The sequence below is a fragment of the Cupressus sempervirens genome, chromosome 10 (genome assembly GCF_028749045.1).
Source record: "Cupressus sempervirens isolate cs-2001-9-10 chromosome 10, ASM2874904v1, whole genome shotgun sequence".
NCBI classification, from domain to species: Eukaryota; Viridiplantae; Streptophyta; class Pinopsida; order Cupressales; family Cupressaceae; genus Cupressus; species Cupressus sempervirens.
Window position 1 is genome coordinate 169,833,148 of NC_143127.1, and position 18,262 is coordinate 169,851,409.

Genomic DNA, 18,262 nt, shown 5'->3' on the forward strand with positions numbered 1-18,262 from the left:
CTAATTGAGGAGGTAAGAGATCTCAAGATAGAACAAGAAGTCCAATTAGTATTGCTATGTGAGGTGACTGAGTAGAAAAAGAAAGTTGAAGAGGAAAAAGTCATGATTGAAGATGACAAAAGGATACTAACCAATAGATTAGAAGAAAATACATCAGAAGTGCAAAGGATTACTAACATGCAATTAGAGACAATGAATCAAGTCATAATTGCCAGTCATGAATTAAATGGTAATGACATTGTGATCATATCCTTGGAATTACAATATGAACAATTGAGTAATGATCTAAGAAGGGAAAGTGAATTTGCTAAAAGTTTCAACAAACCAAGTGAAGCCATCAAGTACTTTGAAAAATTGATGAGATCCCCCAGATCCAATAATGAATGATGATACTACTAGATTAGGATACACCAGCATTGAAGAAGGAGAATCGTCTAAAAGTGGCAAGGAAAGAAGTAACAAAGGTAAGAACTCCAAACCTACTTGTCATAATTGTGAAAAATTAGGACATACTGCTAATGTTTGTAGGAGCAAGACTACAAATCAAAATCTCAAGTAGAAGTTCATGGGTCACTACCACAAGTGAAACAAATAAGGACACTAGACACATGAATGCGGAACCAAGACCATGAGCATACAATTATTTGAAGAATACTACTATAACTATTAGAAGTATGGACATAGAGCATATGAGTGAATATCCAAGCCCACATGGTCATTAAACAAGAAAACAAAGGTAAAGCACAATGTAAACTCTTATAATTGGGATTATAATACTAGGTATAATTGTCACTATTGTTAAGAGTATGGACATGTTCCTAAGAATTGCATAAGAACACATTTTAGAAGTGATTATAGTAGGTGGTTAAGTCAGACTACATGTTTTAGTTTCTTAAAGACTGGTCACATAAGAAGACATTGTCCAACAAAGGAAAAGGAAAGGTAGATGTTGAAGAAGTCAAAGTGCAGATGAACAAAACATAGAAGAATGAAGATTGCAGTACATCAAGTTCAGATGGGATCACTTCAACCAATTGGTCAGGTGATCACACCACCCCCAATTAAGCAATCAAGAGGTATGTGTGGGACTGGTACTAAAATGATATACCATACATCAGTTCCAAGAATTTAGTTATGAAAATATTAAATATGCATGAAAAAAGATGAAAAGGTTGTTTAGAACCTGGAAGAAATCTTTAAGTTTTGTTAGTTTTCATGTTGTTGCCAAGCATGAAAAGTTTCACTTAAGCTGCTGAGTGAAATCTAGTTGATGTAGAGCTATCATAGGTGATAGTGTTGGCTGATCTCATAGTGGTTGCAAGCATGAAGAAAATTACACGAAAGCCAAGTGAGTTGGAATTACTATTGAAGCCAAGCTTACAACTATGTAAACACTGAGCATTAATTGAGAAGTTTTAAGGGCTATATGATCAATTTTTGATTCATTTGACATCATTTGAATTTGGAGAGAGTACAAAGAGCTTAAGGAAAATTGAAGAGATCATTCCAAGAATTTGCAGATTGGATTCAACCACTGTTCGACAACATTCATCAGATTTGTGAAGGTATTTATCGTGTGTCAAGATACACTATTTGAATTTTTGCAAACCGTAGGTAATCAATATGGCATCTAGTTCTTCATCTAGTAAGATTAAAGAGGGAAAGGAATTTTTAAATGTTCAATTAGTTAGTAATGAGACCAGACAATCAAGCTTTAGAGAAATTCCTGGCATTGCATACATGCAAGGCCTGTTGAGTGCGCTATCGATGATACCACATAAGTTTTAATGATTCAAGATGTAAGATTTTGTTACACATGTAAGGTGGGTAGCATAGGTGGCATGGAGATCAGAGACCTATATGGAAAATTATGTGAAAATGGAATATTGAAGGATAAATATAAGATTGTGGAAAGAAAAGGGTTAACTCGTGCCTTAGATTTCCCCAACATTTTCAAGATAGAGTGGATAAAGATTGTTTTGAGTAGGATTCATGACAACTTTGTGTGGTTAGAAGATGGACCTATCATGATTACCAAGAGGATTGTGTAGAGGGTAACATGATATCCAACCCTAGACAGACCTAAGACCATGAGAAGTGATGCAAAATAGATTATTGAGATAACACAGGGGCAGTGTGGAATAAGAGAGGAATGATAATTGACACCATCACAGATCCCCTAATTGATTTTATAGTAAGGATAATTGCACACAAATTCTTTCAATCTAATAGATTTAACAATGCACCTTTTATTGTTGTTGACGTAGGCTACAAGATAGTCAAGAAGGATCATTCTTATGACCTTGCTGAGTTACAATTACAAAAATTATTAGAAAACTTGGGAGCCATAAGGAAAACCAAGTGTACATAGTGCAATTTTGGTTCAATACTTGTTTGCATATTTTTCTACGTGTAGAACACATTTCCTTCTTTTGGTAAAGTTGCATGGAAGACAAATAGATCTATTGTAGTGCATATAGGTGAATACATCGAGAAACTTGGAGAAAATTTTGAGTCTATAATGACTAGCTCCTTTGAAGACTTTAAGAAGTCAATGAAACAAAGACAGAGGATTCTAGTGTCACTAGTTGAGGAGCATTTCAATGATGTTTTCTTTCTAGTTGATACTAACTTCACATATGTTCAGGATGTTGTTCCAAGGGTTAGATGGCTAAACCCTCTAGGTTATGAGATAAATGTGAATGAAACATTTGCAACAATTATTGCTTTATTGGCAGAAGAAGTAGATAAGAAGGATACAACCTTTGGTAATTATGATGTAGCCAAGTGTAAGATAACTATGGACTTGAAGACAACCTCTGTAATAAGGAAGAAGAACAAATTTTTTAAGAAGATCAAAGAAAAATTTGGTGAAAGGGAAAAAGAAGATGAAGAACAAGAAGACAATGAAGATGATGATGAAGAAGGTGAAGATGTACCTACCCAAGCACCACTGACCATAACTCAAGGTCAAGGAGAAGACCAAGGTAGAGAGGAAGAAAAAATTGAAGATGTTGAGGGAGAAGAAGCCAATGAAGTTCCTGTAGCCACAAAGAAGAAGAAGAGGAAAGCTAAAGCTCTAGCAATAAGAAAACCAAAGAAGGTTGTAAAACCTACACAACCTAAGCCTATATTTCTTGCTACTAGGGCCAGCACAAGAGATACTACTAAGCAGGCTCAAGAAGTAAAAAAAGCCAAAGGGAAAGAGAGCTAGGACAACTAGAAAAGAAGGTGATTCAGAGAAGAAACAAAGGAGAAAGTACATTGCTCTAGCCAAATCAAATGAGGAAAGAATAGAATTTGATGAAATATCCAATTCATAGTGGTAAGTCACAGTCCTTCTGATTTGGACAATTTGTGTGAGAATATAAAGAACAATGCTAACTTATTTGGATTCACATATATTGAGTTTGATAAACTTGAAAAGGTTGACATGAAGTAACTAGAAGAGTCTATATATGCCATGATGGAAACATTCAAGAAGACTCCAATTGAGCTTGCCAACTCTATACCCAAGAGTCTATATGAAAAAGTTGAGCAAAAATGGCACTTTAGTCTCAATACAAAAAGACAAATTAGAGAAACCACACTAGAAAGTGTGATGCTAGAATTGGATAAGGCTACAATAAAAAAGGCCATTAAGAAGTACACAAGGATATTTTCTCCTAAATATAGGGCATTCGGTATTTTGCAAAATGACATTAAGGATCTTGTTCATAAATCCACCCAAATATGGAAAATAATAAATGGATTGACAACACCTGAGGCAATTAAGATGACACCTATTGAGGTAGTTGTAGACAAAGGTGAGAAAGAAGTAATTGAGGTTACTAATGATGAGACTACAAAATATGCACATGTGGAAGGTGCTGAAAAGAATATAGATACACAGGAAACAACTAAAGTTGAACAACAAATAGAAAAAGTATACCAGATATACTAGTGTTGTGTGCCAGTCCAAGACATGAGTTAGATGTAGACACAAATATAGTAAAGATCAAAGATGTTTCTAATACTATCATTCAAAATATAAATCCCCTAATAGGAGAAGATTATGAAGAAGATATTGGTAGATTCGACCATCAAGGCACAACTATGTAGTCATCTTGTATTAGTGAGTGTGGATGAGATTGAGAAGGTAGAAATGGCATTTATAGGGGCAACAATACAAACACAAGAAATATCTATAGCCCCTCCTTAATTTATAGTGGTACAACCTAGAATGACTATTGTAGTGTATCAAACGAAGGAGACACCATCTAATGTTAGCACAATGATGCAAAATGATACAATACCAACAGTCTCAATAGATGAAAGGGATGAGGAAAATGAAGAAGAAGATGGAAAATATGAGAAAGATGGAACACAATTTCAAACAAGTCAAGAAGATACTCCTGTACCTACAACACAAATTCAAGGTGCAACTGAGATTGAAAAGCAAGAATGGGATAGGATTGAAGAGTCAGTATTGACTACCAAGCCTAAGGAGAAATTAGCAATACAAGCACTGGTTACTTTGCCAGAAACTACTACTCCTCCAAGTCAAGCTCTTCATAGGCCAAGTGTAGAACCTACACCATTGCAGTCATCAAGGCCTAGTCCTAGCACATCTAAGGCATGTGAAATTACATCATTTGGTGATGTTAACTTGGATGAAGTGATTATTTTGCCAAAGTTTGATCTTGCAACAATCACTATTGAATAGATGAGAATACTTTAGGATGCTCTTGCATAGAAAAAGAACCAAGAACTGCTTAGAAGGGAGCATAGGTAGAAGCAAGCATTGCAAGATATCAAGGGCATTTTTCTTGATGTATTTAGCCTGCCTGCACATGAAGCAGACAACCCTATCATGGAGTAGTTGGAAAACATAGTAGAAAAAATTAATGCTACAGACCTAGATTCAAATGTAAAATTACTTGAATGGTCTGAAAGGAAATTTTAAAGAAAAGTCAATGAAAATATCTCAAGTGCCATTGCATTTAGTTAGGTTTAATTAGTAACCAAGATTGATAGTGTAAAGAAAGTACTAGAGAATATTTTTTCTCTTTACACTAAGTTGTATGAAACAACTCTGTTCACACAAGAAGTGCAATGACATATTGACAATCTCAAGGGAGATATGAAGAAAATAGGGACTACTCTACCCAATTCTCTATCTTAGAGTCAAAATAACTTTAGGAATTTGATGAACTCCCAAGGTCAGTTGGCAACCCTACATGCTCAAGATCTAAACATTTGGGCTACACTAATCAATATCCAGTCCATGTTGACCCCACACATGGAGATACTACACAAGGAACTAGTCTTTGCAGAAATAGTGGTGAAGAAAGATCCCCATCTTTCTACACATGAAGGCTTAGTTCACCTTACTACTGACTTAACTATCCAAATCAAATCATGAGAGGTAGCATGTGATAACTGGAATGTAGCTCTAAAAATAATACTTGAGGCCCATTAAACTTTGTTGGACAAACACACTATATGTGTATAACCCTTTGATATAAGTGTCAAAAAGTGGGAGAAATAAGTAAGGGGGAAAAATAAGTTTTGGAGAAAGAAATAAGAAGGAGAGATAACTTTTTGAGAGAGTTAATGACTCCAAGGAAAGAATGAATACAAGTTTTGGGGAGACCAAACAAAGGGGGAGTCAAAGATAGAAATAGAGTACAACATAGTTTAGTATATGCATATTTTCTCAATAGGAGTATTGGTTTAATTTCAGAACAACACAATCAACTCAGGGGGAGTTATAAGATTTTGAGGTATGACTATTATGTCAAGTTTTGCAAAATTTCAATATTTTGAAATTTTGAACATATGCTGAACAAAGATAATGAGTATCTGAGTTATGTTCATAAGTTAAGATCATTCATGCATGGCCAAGTGTTTTTGCTACTCATGTCAAAGGGGGAGATTTTTGATCTTAGATTGGTTTTGATATATGAGTGTCTATACACTTAATTAATTTACAAGTTAGAACTTATTTCATGTCAAGTAAGTAATGCATGTCGAGCATAACATGCCAAATAGTGCATGTTGAGTGAGATACTCAATAAGTGTCGAGTCACTCAAGTGTCAAGCAGTTAGTATGTGCTAAGTCATTCAGATGCCAAGTGACAACATTGAAGTTGTAGCTAATGCCAAGCATCAGGGACTTCAGATGCCAAGAAAAATAGTTTTGACATAGTTGTTTGTAATGGCACAAACTACTATGTCAACCATTTTGGAGTTGAGTTACAATTTTTTTTGTGATCCTAGATAATAAGAACAAATCTTAATTGTGAATCCCTATGCAATACATGCAACCAATCAATTAAAAGGATGAATTGAGCAGCTAGATGGATGATTTACAATTGTTGATTCGTACCTAACCCTAGTCACCTAGTTCCTTTTAAGGAAGGTAAACACTAAAACATGGTGTGAGAAAATAGAAAAGTTTGCATTTGCAAACAGAGCATTTAAGTGTGACTAAGGAAGAGTGATCATAGTGTATGAATTTTAGGATTAGTTAGAGGAGAACATAGGAAAGGAATTAGAGGATAAAAGAGATACATTTGATTAGAAGAGGGTCAAGGATACATGCTAAGAGGTGATTTGTTATCTATCAGCAGAGTGCTAAACGCAGGATCATTGTTGAGACATTCTATTAAGTGAATCAATTAAATCTCTTAATAGAGTAGTCTTGATAGGTTGTTGTAAATCCTTTAACATAGTGCTTACTTCATTGAAAGTTGAAGTCCTCTAACTAGGCACACTTCTAATAGGGTGTTGCAATCCATTAACAGGGTAAGATCTAACTATCTTGCAAGCCTTTAATAGGGCAGACCTTTCACAGGGTAGATCATGTTTCATGATAAAAAATTGTAACCTTCATTGGATACACTTTAAAATTGTAGTACTGAATATTTGTGGGTGTCATCCCCACCCCAATTTTACCTTCTCATTGGAGGGTTTCTGGGTAATCATATCTTGTGTCATATGTGTGAATGTTTTTTTTTTTCATGCTATGGATATATATGCTTAATTTGGTATTTTGGTCTACATGCATAATAGTGAGATGGATGTGTGGTGAATGAATTTATGGTTGAAGTTTTGAAGTGTTGATTCACCATGACCACCCCCCCCCCCCCTTCTCAGAGTTCACTTTCCCTATTGTATTTCCAACACCTTACTACAAATGCAATTAGGGGATCAATGATTGTGTCTATGGTCATCCCTCTCTTGTTCCACACTACTCCTGTATTCTTTTCAATTGTCTCTTTTGCATAAATCCTCATAGTTTTTGTTCTATCTAGGGTAGTATAACCTATTAATCTTTGAATAATCCTCTTTGTAATCTTGATAGGGTCATCTTCTAACCATACAGATTTGTCATGTATTTTGCTCAGAATTATCTTAATCCACTCTGTCTTGAATACACTATAAAAATCTAGGGCACGAGTTAACCACTTTCTCTCTACAATTTTGTTTTCATCTTTTAGCACTCCATTTTCACATAATTTTCCATATGTCTTTGATTTCCATGTCTCTTATACTCCCTACCTTACAAGTGTAGCAACACCTTATAACTTGTATCATTTAAGCTTGTAGTGGTATCATAGATAACATAGCAGATAGGTCTCCTTTGTATGCAATATCATGAATTGCCCAAAAATATGGTTGTTTAATCTCATTTCTAATCAACTATACATTTAAAACTTCATATCCTTCCTTAACCACAACAACAAAAGAGCTAGATGCCATAACAACTATTTAGGTTTTGCATAAATTCAAATAGCATAGCTTGACACATGATAAATAATTTGAAAAATCTGATGTTTGGTGGTGAGTAGTAGTTTAATTTAGTTTGAAAATGCTTGAATCAATTTCTCCAATTTTCCTTAAGCTCTTTGTGCTCTCTTCAATCTTGAATGATCAGAAATGAGTCAAAAATTGACCATATAGCCCTTGAAACTTCACAATAAATGCTTAGTTCTTACACAGCTATAAGCTTGGCTCTAATAGAAATTTTGACTCACTCAACTTCCATGTAATTCCTACTACACTTAGAAACCACAACGAGCTCATCCAACACTATCACCTTCGATAGCTCGACAACAACTAAACTTTCACTCGTCAGCAACAATGAAACTTTTCATGCTTAGTAGAAAATGAAAATTTATAGATTTCTTCTAAGTTCTTAGCAATACTTTGCATCTTAATTCATGCATATATGATCTTTTCGGAATTGAATCCTTGGAACTAGTGTATAATAGAACTTTGAAATATCAGTCCCACACATACCTCTTGATTGCCTAGTTGGGGTTGGTGTGATCACCTAATCCATTGGATGAAGTGCTCCCATCTAAACTTGATGTGTTGCAATCTTCCTTTCTCTTCCATGTCTTGTTCATCTTCACTTTGAATTCTTTAACATTAACCTTTCCTTTTCCTTTATTGAATTCATTGCTAGGCGCTTTTGACCTTGTTGAATAATTTTTGCTAATGTGACTAGTCTTCAAATAGTTAAAACATGTAGCTTGACTCAACCATCTACTGTAGTCACTTCTAAAATGTGTTCTAATGTAATTTTTAGCAACATGTCCATACTCTTGAAAATAGTGACAACTATACCTTGTATTGTAATCCCAATTGTAGGATCTGTCAATATGGTTTACCTTGGCTTGCTTGTTTGATGACCAGTTAGGCTTGGATCTGCACTCATATGCTCTATGTCCATACTTCTTATAGTTGTAGTAGTAACCTTCAAATATTTTTGTGCTTGATGTCTTGGTCTTGCATTCATGTGCTTGATGTCCTTGATTATTGCACTTATGACAGTTACCCATGAATTTCTTCTTAGGGTTTTGATTTGCATTATTGCTCTTGCAAACATTTGTTGTGACCTATCTTTCCACAATTATGGAAAGTAGGTTTGCAGTTCTTACCTTTTTTTCTTCCTTATTTACCACTTTTAGATGATCCTCCTTCTTCAGTGTTTGTGTAACCCAATCTAGTAGTATCACTATGGGATCTAGGAGATCTCATCAATTTCTCAAAGTACTTGATGGCTTCACTAGGTTTGTTGAAACTTTTAGCAAATTAATTTTTTCTTTTCAGATCATTTCTTAGTTGTTCATTTTGCAACTTCAGGGTTGTGATCTCAATATCCTTTCCATTCAATTCATGATTGGCAATCATCATTTGATTCATTGTTCCCAGTTGCATGTGAGAAATCCTATTCACCTCTGATGTCTTTTCTTCTAGTCTATTGGTAGTATCCTTTTGTCATCTTCAATCATGACTTTTTCTTTTTCAACTTTCTTTTTTCTGCTCAGTCACCTCACATAGAAATATTGATTGAACTTGTTATTCTATCTTAAGATTTCTGACCTCTTCAGTTAGGGAACCATTCTTTTCCATTATATCTATAACTGCTACATCAAATTCACTTGAGATTCCATCTGTAAACAATTCAATAGTGTCTTCCTCTTGGTAATGTGTGTCATTCTCTTCAATATCTATCTCTTTCCTTCTCTTCAATGAGAACTTTAAATCATGTCTTGCTTCATTCAACTAATGTAGGGCAAGATGGATTTCAATCTTTTGATTCTCAATAGTCTTTTCCAACTTGTAGACTTCCATCTTCAAGATCTTTCCTCAAAGCTGCAAAGCTTTCCATTCCAGAGAACAAAGCTCTGATACCAATTGTTGGAAATACAAAAGGGAAAGTAAACTCTAAGAGTGGGTGGGGGGTGAATTAGTCCTTCAAAACATTAACCATAAAATCATTCACTACACATTCATCTTACACTTTGTATGTAAACTGAAATACCAAACCAAACATGTTCATCCATAGCATGAAATCAAATAAACATTCAACACATATATGACACAAGATATTTGGTTACTCAGAAACCCTCCAATGAGAAGGTAAAATTGGGATGGGGATGAAACCCACAAATCTTCACTATTATAGTTGTAAAGTCTATCCAATGAAGGTTAAAAAGTTTGATCATAAATTATTATCTACTCTATGAAAGGTCTACCCTGTTAAAGGCTTACAAGATTGTTAGATCTTACCCTGTTAAAGGATTTCAACACCCTGTAAAAAGTGTGCTTGATAAAAGGAATTAAACTTACAATGAAGTAAGCACCCTATTAAAGGATTTAGAATAGCCTATTAGGACTACTTTGTTAAGATATATAACTAATTCATTTGTTAGAATGTCTCAGTAATGAACCCATGGTTAGCGCTCTGCTGCTAGATAATAGATCAACTCTTTGCATGTATCCTTGATCCTCTCTAATTAGATGTTCCACTTTTGTCCTTTAACTTCTTTCCTCTATTCTCCTCTAACTAATTCTACAATGTATAACTTGATTCACAACTCCTTAGCCACCATGAATGCTCTATCTGTGCATGCAAACTTCTCTCTTCACACATACAATGTTTTAGGGTTTACCTTCCTTAAGAAGACCTAGGTGACTTAGGGGTAGATATGAATCAATGATTGTGATTCATCCATTTTTTTGCTTAATCCATCTCTTTAACTGATTGGTTGCATGTACTGCATAGGGATTCTCAATATAGTTTCATTCTTATCATTTAGAATCACAAAACAATCCTTAACTTGGCTTAAAATGGTTTACATAGTAGTTTGTGCCATTACAAACAACTATGTCCAATACTGTTTTACTCGGCACTTGAAGTCTCTAATGCTCGACATTCACTATATCTTCAATGTTGTAACTCAGCCTTTGAATGACTCGACATCCATTGATCACTCGACATCTAAATCACTTGGCATCAATTGTCTGCTCAACACTTGAGTGACTTAACACTTACTAGTTACTCGACACATATTGTATATCTCGCTCGACATACACTATTTGATAGCTTATGCTCAACATAAATTAGTTGTCCAACATGAACTAAGTTCTATCTGATAAATGACTAGTGTATTGTCACTCATATGTCAAAACCCATATGAGATTAACATTATTAGAGTTACATCCAACTTAATCTGTGGCAATCTAGTCTGAAAAGTAGCCCATCTAAAAAGAGTTATAAATAATTTTTTTACAAACCTAATACTTGATAATAGGCATTATAATATTTAATATTTATAATTATTGCTAGAATATATTCAACTTTTAAGAATTATGATTAATTTTTCATCATTAATATTAGGAAAATAGTAGTTTAGAGTATAGTTTTTAAAAGACTTTCATTAATCATTTTTAGTATATTTTCTCATTATTTTGAAAAATATTAATAAAACTATATAATAGATAAATAAATTGGAAGAATTTGTAAGTTATTTGATGTAATAGGTAGAATATTTATTTGTGACATTTAGAGTTATGATGTGTATTTTATATATATTTGAAAGTAAAAGATATTTTGACTTTATTTTTTTGACTGATCAGACATAATATAGATGCATACATGATGAACATATATTCCCTTCTGATGGGTGATGGCTTAGACTTACATTTGATAGAAGATTCCATTGATTAAACAAAATTTTGATAATTATTATCTATTACAAGTTTTTCATTAAGAAATAAGACATTATATTATAAGTAAAATCACATATATATGTGTGTATATGTATGTATGTATGAATGTGCAAACATACATATATAAAATCATGTATTAGAAATATTTTATTTTCTATTAACAATATGGTGAGGTTTGTTTAAGTTGTGGTTGTGATCAAACCTTGGTGTATTGCAGATATCAATTGGAAATACATATGGTCCACAAAACATAAGATAACAAAACAATGGTCATTGGAATCCTATAAAAATATGGAAGACATGATACATTCCTTGAAGAGGGTTTTCTATTCATTTTGTCACTATATGCCTTATTTTTATAAGATCAAAGGGTGCATCATATTTTAATGAAGACCCGTCTTTTATTATGTGCAATTGACAAATCAAATCTCAACCCTTAGTCACAACATGGAACCAATTGCTGATGAGACATTGGGAATTAAATCTCATCTCTTAGTGACAACATAGAACCAGGGTAGAGAGGGTTGTCAAAATCATAAATCCCAAGCATATAAAGCTAGGGAGTAGGAAATATTATAAATATAAAGGTTCTCTAACAACTCCTCTATGTACTGAAGGAGTCACCTAGATCATTGTAGTTAAGGTAAGTAAAATGGATTCAATAGTTATTATTATGAATTTAAAAATGTCTAGACGCTTTTGTTAGTTATGAGCTAATAAAATTGATGTTAATGTAGGTAAGAATTGTGTTAAGGGATCAAGTGAGAAATTTAATAATGGTAGTGCATGATGTAAGTCATACTCCTCTTTGCTTTTTTCAACTCTTGTTAAGAGTTATAGTTTTGATTATATTCATAGAATTTTTCTCTTTTTAAAGTTTGAGATGAAAATTGTAGAATTAAATGTATTTTATGGATGAGATGTTTTAAATTAATTATAATCATCATCATATTGAGTCATGCATGATTCTTATTAAGAAAAAGGAAACAAGAAAAATGAAAATGTCCATAAAATATCTCTCCCAAAAATCAAAGGTTACCATGAAAATTTTCTTAAAAACAAATTGGGAAGGTATTTTTCTTTTCAAAATGATAATTAGGTGGTGATGATTTCACAGGGGTTTGGAAGGAATGCACAACCAACTCAATCTGAAAATGGACGAGTTGTAGGATTTATACCCTACGCCATCATAATTCCAAGCATATTTGACCTTACAAATCAATTACTTAGGAAGCTAGTGGAGACTTCATATGTTCTTTTGGGCCTCTTTATTCTCAATATAAAATTGAAATTAAATTAAATGCACAACAGAGGAAGAAACAACATTTGGATAGGGATTGGTGAATCGTAAATTATTCTGGATGCGGCTATCCTCCATACAAAATGTACTTTTGATCAAAATTGAAAAAAATATAGATTTTGCTGAAATGTTAATAATTGTTCTTCATGATCTGTATGTTTTGTAATTGAAAATAATAAAAACTTAGAAAAAAAATTATTGTGTTTTTTGAGATCTAAAGATTATTATTTTTTGACTTTTGGTACATTCTGTGTGGAGCATAGCCAACACCTATCTATCACCTTTGAGATTGATGTTTCTCACTTGCTGTTGATTCCATGGTTGTCTCCTTTTTAAGATCGTAAGCCATTTTTATAGTATGACTTTCATTTCTGTGTTTTTTCTTACCTTATTTTTTTAGCTTTACTAATTTTGGTATTTAAAGATTGAATTTGTTTTGTATTCTGGCATTTGACCTTGTTTTCTTATTTTGTTTCCAGCTTACTTACCTTTGGAAAGTGTTCTTAGTATATATGATATTTAATTGTCATAGGAATAAGATAAATATAATTTATGAAATTTGAAAACTTAGATTGGTTGAGAAGAATTCTATGTTGCCTACATGAAATTGACATAATTTTAAATGGAAAAAACAAAAAAACATTGTATTAATATTATAAAATATAAATTAATTTTATTTTTAATAATTTATGAAAATAATATTTATAAGCAATATATTTATTTAATCATTATTAATAATAGTGTAGAAAATAAAATGATTTAAATATTTTTCATAACATATAACATACTATCGGTCTATTGACTTATGTTTTCATACTATTAGTTGTTGCACTCTATAAATATTAAATAACATTTGTAATGTTTATATTTCTTTGTTCAATTAATTGAAATTAAAAAAAATGAAATATTTCTAAATTTCTTAACACTAACACACTATTTGTATCCAAAGCACATAGTAAAGCATTATGTTTTTAAATTGTTTTACATTAATATAGCTTCCCTCACAAAAACATTGATAAAACAAGATATACACATTTAATGTGAATAATGAGTACCTATCATTAACATTTATAAATTGTTGATGCAAAGACTTGTGGGTATGTGCATTATCATGGTGTGCCAAAAAGTGGCGATGTGAAAAAAGTGGAGTTTGAAAATGTCTAAAAGTGTTTCAAAATCCACTTTGACTTTTTGCCACCCATCTTGATACCAAGGCAAAAAGATTGGGCCAAACCTTATCGGGTATCCAATATAAGATTGGATACCTAAAACCTGCGACTTGGATTTTAAAAAAAATTTAGAACAAATAACACATTTGCATTTGGATATAAATTAGGTTTTTTAGATAGAAATCATTGAAAATTAGCTTTTCTTTAATAGAAATTGAAAATTAGGTTTTTTTAATAGAAATGTTGTTTTGCAATTTAATAGGTGTGGCTAACCCGAATGATGATATTGACATAGGAAACAATGTTCCTCGTAACCCTCCACCAAACAATCCAATACCCCCTCAAAATTGTCCACCAAATGATCCCTTACCCCCTCAAAACCCTCCTCGAATTGAAGATTTGATATATGAAAATCTCATCGAATTAAGGATTTTGCAAACCACATATAGCAATATACCTACATTGACTCCCATGTTATCCATGTTAAACACCATAATGGATACTATTGAAACACTTACCAATGAGCAAAATGTTGCTCTTCAATGGCATGAGAAAATGCATACCATATTTGATGATGGGTTGGACTATGATGAGGTTGCAACCCTAAATATAACTAAAGATGATATAGTTAGCCATTTTGCGGACCCAAAAATTGGTAAACCAATAGAATGCACAAAGCCCAACTTATCAATTAAATGGTGCACAAATGAGGCTATGCATGTGTACTTTTGGGATTGTTGGTGGATGGTTTTTGAAAAACCTCCACACAACAATTTAGAGGCATCATTCTTTTTAATTAAGAAATTGTATGCCAAATTTATGTTGCACCTCAAGGTGAACTACTAGAGCATGAGGCCCAACATGGGTGTAGGAGGAGGAGCTCCTCAAAATAGACCCTTTGCCCAGTGGAAGAAAGTTGGCACTTTTTTCCCCCCTACTGATGTCTGCCCCCCTCCTCCAGTGCAACATCTTAATATCATTGCAGAGGCTAGCTCTTAGACTATCATAGCCATCCATAGATTGAGTAGCCTATTGATATCCCAAGCTAGGTTAGTGTTTCATTCCCACATTGATGGTGTTGGCTTGAGTTCATCATTGGTGAGCTCATCACATGTTTATGTGCCCCATACTTGCATAACGTGCAAGAATGTTTGTCTGGGTCCCATAGGTGATCTTTCTAAGTATCAATTTGTATTTGAGGAGGATACACCAGACGCACATACAAAGACTACACAACCTGACATGAGAGAGGAGGGGCATGCAGAGGCATGCCATCCTCCTATGTCAATACATGTATACATTTTTTTGTTATGACATATGTGATTAAAGTTATCTTTATAATAGAGTAATTTTAACCCATATTGACTTATACATGTATGTGATCTTCATTCATGTTTAGTTGATGACAGAGGAGGAGCTCATATAGGTTGATGTAGTCATGCTCTCGGCTATTTCATTTGGCCTTGAGACATCTATGATACATCATGTTGTGTTCTCATTTTTTTTCTATTTGATATTGAAGTATATATGGTTTCTAATCTTTCTTTCCTCTTGCAAGTATCACCTATTAGTGAGGGGTAGAGTGTAGGGGGTGAGACACAACCCATTGATAAGGGAAAGGTAATTAGGTGCTTTTAAAGTGATTAAATATTGATGCGTTCTTGTAATTTTTTTATTACATTCTTTATTGTGGAGGGAATGACCATTGGTGATGAGTCTAGGTAGATTCAATGTCCCAGACCCTCTAGCATTTCCATTTGTAGTGAGAGCCCCATTCTATATAAACAAATAAAAAGTTGATTTTCGTGATATTAACAACTAGTCTTTTGTATCTCATAGGAAACACCTAGTGCACAAGAGGTTGGACGTCAGAGTTTTGTATCTTTACTCACAACCATTATATCTAGAGGAGGAGTCAATAGAGGTAAGTTGCAGTTTGAATTCTTGATTATATGTTATAAGTTTAGTATTCTATGAATTATAATGCCATAGTTTAAGTTGTAGATTCATCTGACAAACATACTTGAACATATACAAGCCACACTCAATGAGGTTCAAGCATTGCTGAGGACATATGAGAGGACTCTTGACCGACACAAGAGGTCGACAAGAGAGGTATTTATGATGAAAGCTTAATACTATAAATATTTATTAAAAAAAGGATCATTATGCATTTGAGTAATTCAATGTTAGATACATAGAATCACATAAATTTAGTAGTCTAACTTTGTGTTTTCCTTTTTTGTTTATGTAGGAGGCATCTGATCCACCTAGTGCAACGAAGAGGCTACATTTTGATCATTCACCACTAGGATAAGATAGTATAGTTGTCATAGGATGCATCACGAGACATTTTGAGATGGAATATGCCACATTGTATTCAAAAAAATTGATATTATACACATTCTAATGGCATGATCAACCATATTTTGTATATGTATCTATGCATTTTGATATATATTTGTGTAATTTGTCTATGGATACATGAACTTTGATATATATTTGAGTGATTTGTCTACGGATACATGTATTTTGATATATATTTTTGTCATTTATGTTCACAATTATATACATATTAATTTAGTATAGTATTGTTCAATTTATCGTGGATTATGTGTATTGTTCATGTTTATGAAATATCATTCATTTTGATCAAGTTTGTTATATTCAATTCAAATGCAATAATTTGTGAAGAACATTTTAACAACCTTTATTATCAAATTTTGATGCAATGTTTAATTTGAAATGATATCATATATATTTAATTTGAAATAATCTCTACAATCCTTAAGATATCACTATGGTTCACCCACCCAAATGCACTTAGAGCACCTTGAAGACTCTTAGGTACGGGGTGACTATGAATGATGGAGGCTCTCTACGACTAGAAAAAGGGTGTCACTAGGTTTCAAGCACCCATCCAAAGCTAATGTCATTGACAATTTGATGCCAAGATTAGTGGTTTCAAAGTTACACAGTGATGCATTAATAAATTGAGGCACATTGCAACTTTTGGCATCGAACGAGATCATTGTGCCAAATCCAAATGGAATGTGATCTCTCCAAAATGAGATAGGTTATTATAGTCCTTAACATGACTTTCATGTAGCAATCAAAGTTTCACTAATAGCCACTACAAGCTCCGAGTTATGATCCTTAGAAGATCAACCTCCAAATGACTTAGAGCACCTTGGAGACTCTTTGGTATGGGGTGGCCGCGAACGATGGAGGCTCTTTGCAGTTAGAAAAAGGGTGTCACTAGGGTTCACCCACCTATCCAAAGCTAATGGCATTGAAAATTCAATTCCAAGATCAATGGTTTCAAAGTTACATAGTGATGCACCAATAAATTGAGGCACACTTAGTTTTAGCATCGAGCAAGATCGTTGTGCTGAATCCAAATAGAATGTGATCTCTCAGAAATGAGATAGGTTATTGTGGGCCTTGATATAACTATCCTATATAATTTGATGTCTTGCCAATATCCCACATGAGCTCTGAGTTATGACCTATGAAAGATTGACGTCCAAACGCACTTAGAGCACCTTGGAGACTCTTCAGTACAGTGTGGTCGCACATGATGGAAGCTCTCTACTACCAAAACAAGGGTGTCACTATGGTTCACCAACCCATCTAGAGCTAACTATGCTAACAATTTGATGCCAAGATCAGTGGTTTCAAAGTTACGCAATGATGCACAATGAACTAAGGCACACTACAAGTTTTGGCATTGAGCGAGATCACTGTGCCAAATCCAAACAAAATGTGATCTCTTAGAAATGAGATAGATTATTGTAGACCTTGAAATGATCATCCTATAGAATTAAATGTCTGATTGATAGTCCCCACAAGCTCTGAGTTACGACCCTTGGAAGATCGACCTCCAAATGCACTTAGAACACCTTGGAGACTCTTTAGTATGGGGTGGTTGTGAAGGATGGAGGCTCTCCACAGCTAGAACAAGGGTGTCACTAAAGTTCAACTACCCATCTAGAGCTAATGGTGTTGATGATTTTATGCCAAGATCAGTGGTTTCAAAGTTACACAGTGATGCACCAATGAACTGAGGCACACTACAAGTTTTAGCATCGAGAGAGATCATTGTGTCAAATCCAAATAGAATGTGATCTCTTAGAAATGAGATAGGTTATTATAGGTCTCAACATGACCATTCTATAGAAATCAACATTTCAATGATATCCCCCATGAGCTCCAAGTTATGACCCTTGGAAGATCAACCTTCAAATGCACTTAGAGCACCTTAGAGACTCTTTGGTACAGGGTA

The 18,262-nt window shown here is 33.7% G+C and overlaps 1 pseudogene; it reads left to right on the forward strand.

Annotated features, from left to right (window-relative positions):
- Window positions 1-12,717, forward strand: part of LOC149533155 (alpha carbonic anhydrase 7-like) — a 44,089-nt pseudogene extending 31,372 nt beyond the window's left edge.
- Window positions 12,718-18,262: the final 5,545 nt, after the last annotated feature.